This window comes from Sturnira hondurensis, unplaced genomic scaffold, assembly GCF_014824575.4.
Source record: "Sturnira hondurensis isolate 20B ecotype Veracruz unplaced genomic scaffold, ASM1482457v3 Scaffold0021354, whole genome shotgun sequence".
Classification (NCBI taxonomy): Eukaryota; Metazoa; Chordata; class Mammalia; order Chiroptera; family Phyllostomidae; genus Sturnira; species Sturnira hondurensis.
In genome coordinates, this window is record NW_028093985.1 from 33,870,354 (window position 1) to 33,885,615 (window position 15,262).

Below are 15,262 nucleotides of genomic sequence, written 5' to 3' on the forward strand. Positions count from 1 at the left end.
TAGAGAGGATGTTGTAAGTTGAATAATGTCCTCCAAAGACATCAGGCCCTAAACTTTAGATCTGTAGATATTATCTTATATGGGAAAAATGTCCTTGCAGATGTGACTACATTGACAGTCTTGAGGTGAGGAGGTTTTTCTGGATTATCCAGGTGGGTCCAAGATGCCATCAACGTGTATTCTTACAAGAGGCAGGCAGAGAGAGATGCCGTCATGTGCTACATAGCAATTTTTCAATCAGCGACAGATGGCACATGTCGCAGTGGTCCCGTAAGATTGAAATCGAGCTGAAGACTTCCTATTGCCTAGTGACATTGTAGCTGCAGTAACCCTGTAGCACGATGTGTTACTCATATATTTGTGGTGATTCTGGTGTAAGCAAACCTGCTGTACTGTCGGCTATATGAAAGTACAGCCCACACAGTTATATAGAGAACATAACACTTGATAATGATAGTAAGTGACTATATTACTAAGTTTATGTATTTACCATACTTTATCATTATTTTAAACTGTACTTTTTGTACTTATTTTAAAAAGTTTTCTGTAAAACCGTGTGCTGTGGTACCCCAGCAGCTGCTTCATCATCCCCTGCTTACTGTGTCTCTTTATTGCACCATTTTCTCTTGGACTTGATTTAATCTTGTGTTGTTTTGTGTAGTAGCATGCTGTCCAGGCTCATAGCCTAGAAGCAACAGGCTGTATCATCTAAATCTGTATAAACACACTGTGATGTTTGTATAATGGGCAAATTGCCTAACAACACATTTCTCAGAAAGTGTCCTTGTCATCAAGTGGCACATGACCGAACTACACAAAGACCTATGAGGTGGTTATGAAGACAAGGCAGAGAGAGTTGAAGATGCTGGCTTTGAAGATTGGAGAGGTGTGGCCATAAGCCAAGGAATGCCAGTAGTCACATAAACTAGAAGAGGCAAGGGGTGGGTTCTCCCCTGGAGCCTCCAGAAAAAGTACAGTCCTGCTGACCTCTTAATCTCAGCCTGATTTCTGACTTCTGACCTCCAGAACTGTGAAAGAATGAATTTCTGTTGCTTTAAGCCACTAAGTTTGTGCTAGTTGTCACCACAGCCAGGCCTTTGTATTTTTATTGTTGGCCCGAGTTTAGTAGTTTTTGACCATTTTTACATCTAAATAACACACAAATCAGAATGATGTCTATAATATTAATTATAAAGATTCAAACATACACTATCCCACCAATTTGGAACCCAAGCTAAGTACACATGGCTTAGTTTGGTGCAAATATTTGAAATAATTAATATTAGTAGAAAGTGGCTCTCTTGTGGAACCTAAAGTGTATAAAGGAAGTGGAAGGAGAGAAAGAGTAAGGGCTAATTGAAGGAAAGAACTTGAGACTATACTACCTAGACATTGGATACTTAAAAAGTGCAGTAGGAATTTAATAACTATTTTCACTTTGGGAAAATGTTTTTCAGAACTCTTGGTGGGAAGAAGCATAATTAAAATAAATGCTTAGTCTACAGTCAGATTTAGTTCAGCTCAAAATCACACACACACACACACACACACACACACATTTCACCTGTAATGAATCAGACGTTCTGTCAGGCATGGAGAATACAAGATGGGGAACACAAGGTTCCACTTTTCAAAAATTAAGAGTGTCATATATGTTGCCAATGTTAAGTTCTGGAGTCAGTGAGTGATGTGAAATAACACATAGAGTCAAAATGCCCTTAATAATTCCCTAGGAAGGCACATATCATCTCTCCGTCTAGCACCACATGTTATTCTTCCAGCACTGAATCGGGCAACTGTTTCTCTAGTGAAGCACTTGAAAAAAATGTTAGGTTTAGAGATCAGGAACAAGAAAAGAATGGCCACTTTCACCACTTTTATTCAACATAGTATTGGAAATCCCAGCCACAGCAATCAGACAAGAAGAAGAAATAAAAGGCATCCCAACAGAAAGGAGGAAGTAAAACTGTCATTGTTTGCACATGACATGATAGTGTACATAGAAAACCCTACAGACTCCACAAAAAAACTACTTGACCTAATAAATGAATTTGGCAAAGCAGTAGGATACAAAGTCAGTATTGAGAAATCAAAGGCATTTTTGTACACCAACAATGAAATATCAGAAACAGAAATCAGGAATGAAATCCCATTTGATATAGCAACAAGAAAAATAAAATACCTAAGAATAAACCTAACCAAGGATGTAAAAGAGCTATACTCAGAAAGCTACACAGCACTGAAGAAAGAAATTAAGGAAGGCACAAAGAAATGGAAGCACATACCATGTTCATGGATTGGAAGAATTAACATCATCAAAATGTCTATACTACCCAAAGCAATTTATAGATTCCACACAATCCCTATTAAAATACAGTGACATATCTTCAGGATACAGAAAAAACACTTCAAAAATTTACATGGAACCATAAATGGCCCAGAATAAATGCAGCAATTTTGAGAAAGAAGAAAAAAATAGGAGAGATCACAATACCTGATATCAAGCTGTATTACAAGGCCACTATAATCAAAACAGTCTGGTACTGGCATAAGAACAAACTCATAGACCAATGGAACAGAACAGAGAGCCCAGAAATAAACCCAGGTCTCTATGGTCAATTAATATTTGACAAAGGGTGCAGAACCATGAAATGGAGTGAAAATAGCCTCTACAACAAATGGTGTTGGGAGATCTGGACAGCTACATGCAAAAAAAATGAAACTTGATCACCAACTTATACCATAGACAGAAATAAATTCAAGGTGGATAAAAGACTTAAATATAATCCATGACACCATAAAAGTCCTAGAGGAAAACATAGGTAGGAAAATCTCAGACATTCTATGCAGCAATATTTTCACCAATATGTCCCCTAGAGCAAGGGACATAAAGGAAAGAATAAACAAATAGTACCTCATGAGATTAAAAAGCTTCTGCATGGCTAAAGAAAATAGCATTAAAATGAAAAAAGAACCAACTATATGGGAAAACATATTTGCCACTGATACCTCAGACAAAGAATGGATCTCCAAGATGTACAGAGAACTCACACAACCCCACTCTGAAAAGACAAACAATCCAATTAAAAAATGGGCAAAGGACCTGAACAGACACTTCTCCAACAAGGACATACACAGGATCCAGAGACATATGAAAGGATGCTCAGTATCATCAGCCATCAGAGAGATACAAATTAAAACCATAGTGAAACACTACTTCACACCAATCAGAATAGCCATTGTAAACAAATCAGTAAACAATAAGTGCTGACAAGGTTGTGGAGAAAAGGGAACCCTAGTGCCCTGTTGGTGGGAGTGCAGACTGGTGCAGCTACTGTAGAAAAGAGTGTGGAATTTCCTCAAGAAATTAAAAATGGAACCACCTTTTGACCTGGTAATTCCACAGCTGTCATTATACCCTAAGACCCTGAAACACGAGTCCAAAAGAACCTATGCACCCCAATGTTCATAGCAGCACAGTTTACAATAGCCAAGTGTTGGAAGCAACCTAAATGCCCATCAGTAAATGAGTGGATCAAAAAACTATGGTTCATTTACACAATGGAATACTACGCAGCAGAAAGAAAGAAGGAGCTCCTACCCTTTGTGACAACATGGATGGAATTGGAAAGCATTATGCTAAGTGAAGTAAGCCAGGTAGTGAGGGACAGATACCATATGATCTCACCTATAAGCGGAACCTAATTAACAAAACAAACTGGCAAGCAAAATATAGCCAGAGACATTGAAATCGACAATAAACTGACAGTAACCAGAGGGGAGGTAAGAGGGAAATAACATGGAGAAGAAGGAAAAGGGACATAAATGAACATGAATGAGGGACCCATGGACAAGAGACAAGGAGGGGTGGGATTGAGGGTGGGACATGGGTGGGGGTAGGGTCGGGGAAAGTGGTGGTGAGAAAATGGAGACAACTGTATTTGAACATCAATAAAAGTAAAAAAAATGTTTGGTTTACACATTAGAATCATATCACAAAATGATTCTTTTTAACATCAGGGTCATAGCTGATGAGAGTTGCAGAAACAGACAGACTGGGAAAAGTGTAACATGGTCTGTGTCATAGTTACTTCTTGGATATGCCCATTATGTGGGTGGTGGCTGGGATCCCCCTGCCTTACGGAAATTGTGGTCTGTCCACTGTTTGACCAAGGTCTCTAATGGATCTCAGTTCAGTGCTCTGTGACGAGATGACACATTTTGCCATTTTATTTGTTTATTTATTTAACATTAATAAACAGCTAGTAAAGTAGAAGGTATTACTGAAGAAGTGAAAATGGGTAAGATGGGATTTCTTGTCCTAAGGAGGTCACTGTCTACTAGGGAAATAAAACATGAGCACATTTTTGTATCTAACATATTTAGAAGGTGAACATTGTCAGCAGAGTTCAGAAAAGGGAGATTACTTCTGGTTGGAGACATAGGAAAGACTTCATGGGTCAAGTGGTATTTTAGCTGGGTCAAATCTCAGAGGGAGGAGTTTAGGCTGTTCAAAGAAGTGGGCAAATACTTTCCAGATAGAGATAAAGTGTGAGGAAGGCAGAATGCAAGTAAAGCTTCAGTCAGTGAATGAGAGTGATCCTTGAGAGACAGGGAGCCATGGAGGTGGTCCCTACAGTTTTCTGAGATCACTGCCTGGAGGGAGTTTCCAGGTTATAGTGCAGAGAGAGGTACCCAGGCTGAGCCTGGCCGTCTCCCTGAGATAAGGAGATGGAGCTGTGAGTTCAGAGAGGCTAAGAGGGGTAGAGTTTTCAGGGAAAGTGCTAGAAAAGAGGAAGTTGTGCAGAAAAAAATCTCCAGAGCTCTGCAGAAGTTATCTTTAAATATCTAGTGGCATCCTCACCAGCACATGTGTGGAATGGAGCTGTCATGGCCAGGAGAGAACCACCCTAAGGGGTCAGAGGGCACACTGGGAGCTCACATCAGGGCAGGGGACAGGGCCTCTTCCCAACAGCCCTCCTGGGATACCTCGTAAAACCCTGGGCTTTGGATGAAATACTCTGCAGGACCTCATCCCAGTAATGGGGCAAAATTAACTTTAGGTCACATGTTGCTGTGATTTTGCCAAATGAAGCTTACATGTAATATCTGAAAGGATCATAGTGTTACCAAGAAACTTAGCTGTATCCCAGAATAAAGCTCAAGAACATTTGTAGAAATTCATAGATATCCAGCCTGGAACAAGGTCAAGTTGGCATCTTCTTCTCTGTATCTCCTCCTTCTCTGTCCACCTCAGAATGGTTTCAGGGCCCTATGGGTGCCTGACCCAAGGAAACTTCAGGCTGAAGCAAATGACTTCCTTTTAGAAATGATGTCAGAGACTGTATTTGCGGTAGACACATTTTCTGATTAATTAAAATGGACAAATGTGCTCTTCCCTTGTCCTTGGCTCTTACTGCTCTGCAGAATTTTGTGAGAAGTTGGCCCACAGAAGGGGTGTACTCTGATAATGTCCCAGAAAATGAACATTTAATTTAGTGATTTATTGGTATCAGAGGATGGAGGATGATCTGGATAGGATTCTCATTTCCTTTCATTATTCCAACTTTACAAGCATGCAGATCATCTGTCTCCACAAGAAAGAAATGTAGAAGCCTGAACAATTATGAAGTAATGAAGATCTTGTAAAGAAGCGACCAGTAAAACATGGGAGAGGCAGCACTTGTAACACCAGAATGAATACGAATCAGCAAAGCCTGCAGATGTGTGCTCTTCAATCCCGAGAAGCTACTTAGCTCATTTCCAGACTTGTTGGCAATTCATTTCAAAAGTATTATGGAAGAGAGAGCAGTTTGAAATATTTTTATGTAGAATGGTTCTTGGCAGGTAGGTCCTAATAAATCTAACTGTCCTGATGATGTAGACACAGGAACAGATGCTGAGATAAAGAGACAGGAGGAAGTGCAGAATGGTGGTCAGAGCACAGCTAAGTGGTACGTCCATCTGGCTTTGTGTCCTTGTGCTGTTGTTTTTCAGCTGCGTGATCTTGGCCAATTCATTTAATCTTGCTGAGGTGCAATTTTCTTCTCCGTAACATAAAGACGATGGTATCTAACTCAGAGTATTGTTATAAAGATTCAGTGAGGTACTGGAAATAAAGCACTTAGCTGGAGCCCTTTATATTATTGGATAATAATTATTAAAGGGGTAATCATATAAGTCCTTATTAATTGATATTTTTGGGTGAAATTACAATCATAAGAGGTAAATGGTTTCAAATAGTCTTACATAATTTTACTGACATTTCGCAATTCAAATTCTCTGGGACCTTGGCTTTGTCACATCCACCCTTATAGACAAACTAGAAGGGGTAAAACTGATGGAAGTGCTTTTTTTAAATCTTTTTTTGCTTTGATTTAAAATTTTGATCTTAAATCGTGTCCTGTTGTTGTACAGAGCAGGTGTGTGGCCTGTGCCCGCAGCGCAGTGGAGGTCTGGGACCTGAGAGATGCTTCTCAGGGCCTGCCGTCCTGGAGACTGGCACGGGAGTCAGACTGTGCTTCCCCGCAGAGGCCAGGTCTAACCTACATTAGACTAGTAAGCGATTGTACGGAATTTCCATGGAACAAACAAATCTGGACCACTGCCCTACAGAGAGATGCAGACAACAGTGTCTGACGGCCAGAGGGAAGGTGGAGTGGGGGCTGGGTGGAGGTGGGCAGCGGGGGAAGGAATGGGGACATCTGTAATAGTGTCAACAGTAAAAACAAAGGTAAAAGAAAAAGAAAAAAGGTTCTGAATCTGTACTTTCATGAGAAAAAATACTGAAAAGCAAACAAACAAACTGGTCACAAGACTTGACATGAGGCAGATAAAACATCAATTTTAAATGCCCCGTGGCATGGAAACATCTAAGTATGATATGATGGAGTCCCAACACGATTTTGGGAGCTGGTATAAAAACTACTAAAATGCACGCTAATTAAATATTTGATGTTCCTAGTTATACTTTCTTTCTTGTTGAATATGAAATGACATATCTGGAAGTTGAGGAAAAGTGACTCTTTCACCTTTTCATATTTGTAGGGTCAGAAGGTTCCCATGTACTCACCTTAGCATGGAATCAAAAGCAACCTCTTGGCACCCTGGTCCCTCCACTTTGCCTCGGCTGGGAAAGACTTCCAGGGAGGGCAATGAGATGATGCGGGACAGGTTGCTGACAGAAGACTGATCATTCCTGAAGAAAGACATATTTATTGTGCCAGGAACCAAAGAGCGGACGTGTCCAGGAGGGAGGGTGGATTAGCAGACCCGAGGCCCAGGACGAGAGCCTCGGGGGTCTGTGAACCAGCAGACTAGGTGGTCCCAGGACAGGTGTGGCCAGGTAAAATCTGTCAGCTCTTTTAAAAAAAAACATATTTTATTAATTATGTTGTTACAGTTGTCCCATTTTTTTTCTCCCCTTTATTCCCCTCCATCCTGTACCCTCCTCCTTCCATCACTCTCCCACCTTAGTTCGTGTCCATGGGTTGTACACATACATGCTTTGGCTTCTCCATTTCCTATACTATTCTTAACCTCCCCCTGTCTATTTTATACATACAATTTTTGCTTCTTATTCCCTGTACTTTTCCCCCATTCTCCCCCCACCCACTCCCCACTGAACCCTCCATATGATCTCCATTTCTGTGATTCTGGTCCTGTTCTAGTTGTTTGCTTAGTTTTTGTTTTTGTTTTAGGTTCAGTTATTAATAGTTGTGAGTTTCTTGTCATTTTACTGTCTGTATTTTTGATCTTCTTTTTCTTAGGTAAGTTCCTTTGTTAGCATTTTAGTGATCATTCTGTCAGAAAAAAGAACAGGGAGGATGGTCTATCTAGGATTTTAGGGACCAGAGAGAGTACATCAGATGGGTTCGGGGAGAGCAGGGCAGCAGGTGACGCTGAAGCACACGTCTGTTCTGAGAGCAGGGTCTGTTCATTCTCTGCTTCTGTTCTGTGCTTCCTACCGGCCTGGTGCCTCTGGGCCCCCAGCTGTTACCTGTGGCCAGAAATGGCTGAGGGCCCTCGGAAGGATTTCACTCCTTTGTCAGGATGGGGGACGTGGGGGGCAGAGCCCCATTACTGCCACAACTGGGAATCCTGGAATTTATAAGTGACTCCTTCTTTGAGCCGGGCTCAGGTGTAAGAGTTCATGGTTCTTTTCTGCTTACTGTTGTTTAGGTAAATCAACATTTCAGGTCACAAGTATCACTCATGTTTTCCTATGACTGTTACTGATTTTGAAAAAACCTCACCTTTTCCCCCTCCAATTTCTAAGGATTTTAGATGTGAGACAAGGTATATGACATCTTAATCCAATAAGTCTTAGTTACCTAAAATTGTTTTATTTGGGAACAATTTCAAACATCAAAAGTATAGAAATGGTAGAATTTTAGTGCACCCTTTACCTAGATTCACCTGTTGTTAACCTTTTACTCCATTTTGACACATTTGCTCTGTCATATATTATTTTTGTAGCCATTTGAAAATTGCATACAGTATATCTGTTTACCCTTAAATATTTCAGTGTCGATTTCATAAGAATAAGACTAATTTCTTATACAATCATGGTACAATAATCAACTTTAGTAAATTTGGCAGTTGCATAATTTTTTTTTTACCTAATTTACCCTCCTACAGTCAATTTTGCCAATTTACAAGGCCCCTTACTGTATTTGTGTGTGTTTGTGTGTTTTTCCCCTGAACTACAGAACCCAGTTTAGTATCAAGTATTACACTTAGCTGTCTGTTTTCTTTAGTCTCCCTACCCCAAAACAATTCCTTAAACTTTCTTTTTCTTGTATGACCTTGACCCTTTGAAGAATATGGTCTCTTTTTAAAGTGGAATGTCCCTCACTTTGGGTTTCCGTAGGTTTTATCACAAGTGGTGTTAGGGTGCATGACCCCCGTCAGGACGCTACACAGATGACACGTGACCTTCTCAGCCTGTGTCTTCCAGAGACTTTTGATTTCCACTTGCCTCCCATTTATGATGTTAACTTTAATCAGCATTGCCCAATGGTTCCACTGTATAGATATTATTACCTCCCTTGCTTTTAAAAGCAGTCTGTGGTGACATGTTTTAAGGACCATGTAAATATTCTGCTCCTTATCAAAGTTTACTTCCCAAAGGCAAGTTAAAACTGTTGTGAAACGTACTCCCAAACACCCACTGAAACTGCTGAAATAGAAAGACTGACAATATAAGGGTGAAGAACAACTGTGGTTGTCAGACATTACTGTGGGGATGTGAAATGAAGCAACCACTTTGAAATATATCAGTTTGTTATAAAGTTAAACACACAGTTCTCATACAGCCTAGGGCCTTGCTGTTACTTACATGAAAGAAATTAAAATATACATTTTAATTTGTCATATATTTGTTTAATTTGTCATAATTTGTATAATTGTTTAGGGTTAGAGAGACGAAAAAAACAGACAGCTAAGTGTAATACTTGACACTAAACTGGGTTCTGTAGTTCAGGGGAAAAACACACAAACACACACAAATATAGTAAGGGGCCTTGTAAATTGGCAAAATTGACTGTAGGAGGGTAAATTAGGTAAAAAAATTATACAACTGCCAAATTTACTAAAGTTGATTATTGTACCATGATTGTATAAGAAATTAGTCTTATTCTTAGGAAATGAACACTGAAATATTTAAGGGTAAACATACATACTATATGCAACTTTCAAATGGTTACAAAAATAATATATGACAGAGCAAATGACACTATATGACAAAGCTAATGTGTCTGGACAAGGACTTGTGCACAAATGTACATGGCAGCTTTATTCATAGTAACCCCAAACTAGAAGCAACCCAAATGTCCATCAATAGGTGACCACCCATGTAAATTGTGTACCACAGGGCACTACTCAGTAATAAAGAGGAATTACATTCTGATATGTGACAGAATGGATGAATTTTAAGAATACAGGGTCAGGCAAAAGTAGATTTATAGTTGTTCATATGGAAAATAATGCAATAATTAATAAATAATAATACAAGACTAAACTCTGTGTTTTGCATACTCACACCTAGAAACCTACTTTTGCCCCACCCTGTATTATGCTCCATGGAAAGAAGCAAAGCACAAAAGAATACATACTGTATGGTTATATTTATATTGCATCTTAGAAAAGGTAAAACATACCTAGTGATAGAGAGCAGATCAGTGGTTGACTATGGCTGAGAGCGGGGAGGGGGAGGTATTGATTACAAAGGGGCACATGAGGAGATTTAAGGTGATGGAAAACTGATTATTGGTGGTCGCTGCACAGGTATGTCAATTTGTCAAAACTCATAAAACTGTACAAATAATGGGTGCATTTATTTTGTGTAAATTCTGCCTCTGTGAAGTTAGTCATTTTCCTCCTAAATTTAGCACCCATTTATGATTTCTCCCTCAAACAATCTTTATGGTGTTGGTTACAACATGATGATTTGTCAGCTCCAACATTCATTCCATGTCCACCTCCTGGTACGTGGCGTGCTTCTTAAGAAGGCAGCCAGCCACCTACCTTATATGAGTGAGTATGCATGTGGGCCTGTGTGAGTGTGCATGTGCTTTGTGGAACTTAGGAAAGAGAACTATGACATGAATGAACAGAAAATGCAGGTTGGATCTAGAGAGTGGGCTTTGGAATTCTATTTCCATGTAAAGTAGGGCAAAGGAAGAATCTAGACTTCACATCTCTTTTTCTTAGATGACCATTTATAATTTCACAAGCTTCTATATAGAGTTAGCCAGGCAGCCTGGCAAAGGGTACACAAATACTAAAAAGTGATCTTCAGATTTTCTTCTTGTTACTGGAAATATCTTTCAATGCATCCAATTTATAGTATTACTGTTGTGTCCTCAGAATCTAGTGAACTGAGGCCTGGCTAGAAGGTCCTCGCATAAGATCTATTAGAACTCAGTAATAAGGTACAGATGACCTTTCCTCACATTTTTAGTGCATTTGTCACTTGGTGGGTGCAAGAAGATGTTAGCTTCTAGAATAGGAAATAGATGAAACTCTGACACGTGAGTCATTGAATACCGAGCTAAGAGAACCCAGGAGAATGCACCACAGGAATCATTGACAGGAGATGGGGAGGCCTCTCCAGCTCTAATTTCTCCTATTGAATGAGAGGAAGACAGGGATGCCTATTAAGTGATTGGAAGGGCCAGCTCAGCTTGCATTTCCCTTTAAAACAAATTCCTGTGAAATCAAATTTACAGAATGAAAACTCCGTTACAACATTTTCTTTGACTCATCCAACAAATACACTGAACACGGTATAATGGGAAGTCACATGGTAATGCTAACATCACCTCTTTTTCTTCTTATTCCCCCTCCCCATTTTTATTTTTCGCTTTGCCGAAGTGCACTTGATCAGTTTTGTAAAAAAAATATAAATTTTAGGACAAAATTTATGTAATAAAGTAAAAGAAAATCGAATCAATCAAAAACTCATTTAGAAATAATGTTCTTTTTTATTAATTCTTGTTCAATTACAGTTGTCCCCATTTTCCCCATTACTCTCTCCTGCCCCATCCACCCCCACCTCCCACATTCAGTATGCTCCCCCCCATTGTTTTTGTCCAGGGGTCCTTTAAACATGTTCCTTGACATTCTTAATATTTGGTGGACCCTATTCTACAGGTGTTTTAATCCATATATTCAGATGGGATAGAAGAAAATGATTTAAAAAACTAAGATTATATATTGTATGTTAGGTTAAATAAAATATACTAATACATTTTTCCTTGACTTTTACTTAATTTTGCTAAAAAGATACTAAAAACTTAAGGAATTGATGAAATTTAGTAAATATTTTTCCCCTTTATGGGAATTTTTATATGTCCCCCTACAGTTAAGCAAAATGATTTGAAAAAATTAGATGTACATGTATGCACATGCCTGTTTACATGTAGTCTGTGTGAGGCTGTATTTGCACATGTACCTGTTTTGCACACACATGTATGAGTGTATACCTTGCATGTGTGCCCATGTGTGTGCTTGTAAAATGAATCTTTGGAAATTTGTAGACAAGATTATACATTCTTTTAAAGTACATTTTATTGATTATACTATTACAGTGGTCCCGATTTTACCCATTTGCCTCCCTCTGCCCAGTACCTGCCTTCCCTCCAGCAACATGTGCCCCCTTAGTTCATGTCTGTGGGTAGTGCATATATAAGTTCTTTGGCTTCTCTGTGTCCCATACTATTCTTAACCTCCCCCTGTGTTCCCCTTGTCTATTTTTTACCTACTAATTTGTACCTCTTTTTTTTCACTGTTACATTTGGATTATTTCCTTTCTTTCTTTTTTTGCTTTTTATTTTTGTTGTTGTTCAAGTTCGGTTGTCTCCATTTTCCCACCACCACTTTCCTCTGCCCCACCCACCCCTACATCCCCCTGCCCTTAATCCTCCTCCCCTTTAGCTTTGTCCATGGGTTCTTTATACATGTTCCCTAATGACCCTTCCCCTCATATTGCCCACCCTCCTGCCCTCTGGTTACTGTCAGTTTTTTAATTCAGTGTCTCTGGTTATATTTTGCTTGCTTGTTTGTTTTGTTGATTAGGTTCCACTTAAGAGGTGAGATCATATTTGTCTTTCACCACCTGGCTTATTTCACTTAGCATAATGCTCTCCAGTTCCATCCATGCTGTCATGAAGGGTAGGAGGAACTTCTTTCTTTCTGCTGCATAGAATTCCATTGTGTAAATGTACCATAGTTTTTTGATCCACTTATTTACCGATGGGCATTTAGATTGCTTCCAGCACTTGGTATTGTAAATTGTGCTGCTATGAACATTGGGGTGCATAGGTTCTTTTGGATTGGTGTTTCAGGGTTCCTAGGGTATAGTCCCAGCCATGGAATTGTTGGGTCAGAGGCAGTTCCATTTTTAGTTTTCTGAGAAAATTCCATACTGTTTTTCACAGTGGTTGCACCAATCCCACCAACAGTGCACTAGGGTTCCCTTTTCTCCACAACCTTGTCAGAACTTACTGTTTACTGATTTGTTTATGATGGTTATTCTGGTTGGTGTGAAGTGGTGTCTCGTTGTGATTTTAATTTGCTTCTCTCTGATGGCTAATGATACTGAGCATCCTTTCATATGTCTCTGGGTCGTCTATATGTCCTCATTGGAGAAGTGTCTGTTCAGGTCCACTGCCCATTTTTTAATTGGATTGTTTGTCTCCCTGGAGTGGAGTTGTGTGAGTTCTTTATATATTTTGGAGATCATTGATTTGAGTCCTGGTTTCCTTCCTGTCACTGTTGGTTCCCTGACTATTTTGCTTTATTTCACTTTGGGTATCTTTCATTCAGTCTTTAATTTTTCAACCAAGCTCAGTCAGTTCTCTGAGCATTTTGATTGCCAGGGCTTTGAATTCTCCATCAGATAGGTTGACTATCTCCTCATCGCTAGCTCTCACTCTGAAGTTTTGCTTTGTTCTTTCATTTGGGCCATATTTCTTTGTCTTGGTGCACCTAATAAGTTGTAAGGGTGGGTCCTTAGGTATTCAGCTGGGCAGGGCAACCCTCCTTGCTGTGCTGTGGTGCTGAATGTGTGGGTGGGAAGGGCTAGAGAGGGAACAGTGAAGCTCACTTGCTTGGTCCTAGCTCCACTTTCCAAAGAGCTCTTGTGAGACTGGGAGTTTCTCCCAATTCAGTCAGTCCCATGCGTGGTCTACCGCTTCACCTCAGGTTCTTTCTGTCTGCCACCTCTCTGGTCTGGTTGGTCTGGTTGACTGTGTCTTTAAATTCTTGGTTGTCAGAGTTCCATGCAGTTTGATTTTCTGGCATTTCTCGTTGTTTATTGATTTTAGATTGGTTATTATCCTCCTTTAGTTTATTTGAGGAAGCAAAGGGTTTCTACCTATGCCTCCATCTTGGCCAGAGCCCCCTCAGTTTGCTCTTTTCTTTAGCTGTTCAGAAGCTTTTTATTTTGATTAAGTCCCATTAGTTTATTCTTTTCTTTATCAGTGGCTGCCCTGGTGGTAGTTCCCAGATTAGACAGGTTTGTGTATGCCTGCAGTCCCTTTAAATAGACTCCTGAGAAATTGGCAGTTTTTTCCACTGCCCTATCCCAAGCTGGTTTTTATACCCAGAAGTTATGAGGCTTCATTTTTCCTGGTGCTGGAACCCTGGGCTACACAGTCTGTCCTGGGCCTGGATCACTCGTTCACCAGGTACATTGTCCCCTCTCCCATATTGTATCCATTACACGTAAGTATGGGACTGCTGGTTCCACTGGTGCTGCTGCTGCTGCCACCACCTCACCTCCTCGCTACTGCCTCAGGCATCCTCCAACCCTGGCTCCCCATCTCTGCCCCTCCTACCTGTCAGGTTGAATTATAGCTTCTTTAAATCCTTGGTTGTTGGAATTCCATACAATTCAACTTTCTGGCATTCTGGATGTTTTTGTTTGAGGTTGAAGTCAGTCATGATCCTTCTCATGGTTGTGCGAGGTGAAGCACATCTACCTGTTCATCTTACCAGAAGTCTATAACTTTCTTCCTTATTGTTACTGTGGAGAGACCTAGGAATAATATGATTTTTTGCACTCTATGTAACTTGTTTTAATATTGTAAATGTGTATGTGATTTTTTTATATATTTGAAATTCAGTAACTTTTTCAATATACATTTTAGTGTTTTTACTAGCATAGAATATAGGTAGCCTTTTGAGTTGCAGATTTAAATCTTTGTTGACTTTAGGAGAAATGCTAACATATATTTGATATATCAGTATTGATTTCGATAGATAGCCTTTGCTGAATCTCAGAAGTTTCCATCTATTAGCATTTGATTTGGGGCTTTTATTTGAAATGACTGTTGGATTTTATAATTTTTTCTCCTTTAATATAATAACAAATGCATTATTGTTTATAGCTTTCCTAAAGAAACTGTCATTGCATTCCTGTAGTAAAATATTTCTTAGTTATAGTGTATTATTTGTTCAATATAGTGCTGCATTTAATTTGCTAATATTTTATTTTTAATTTTGTATGTATAGTCATAATTGGAATTTGCATACTTTAATCAATATTGGTATTAAGGTAATGTTAATCTTATAAATAACTGTCTATTTTTACTGTGATCTGAAACACTTTACTTTAGGAACTATCTGTTTTGTAAGTTTTATTTTAATGTGCCTATAAAGCCCACACATAAAAATATCTGGGGCAAGTGTCTTTTTTTTTTAAGATTTTATTTATTTATCTTTAGAGGGGAAGGGAAGGAGAGAGGGAGAGAAATAT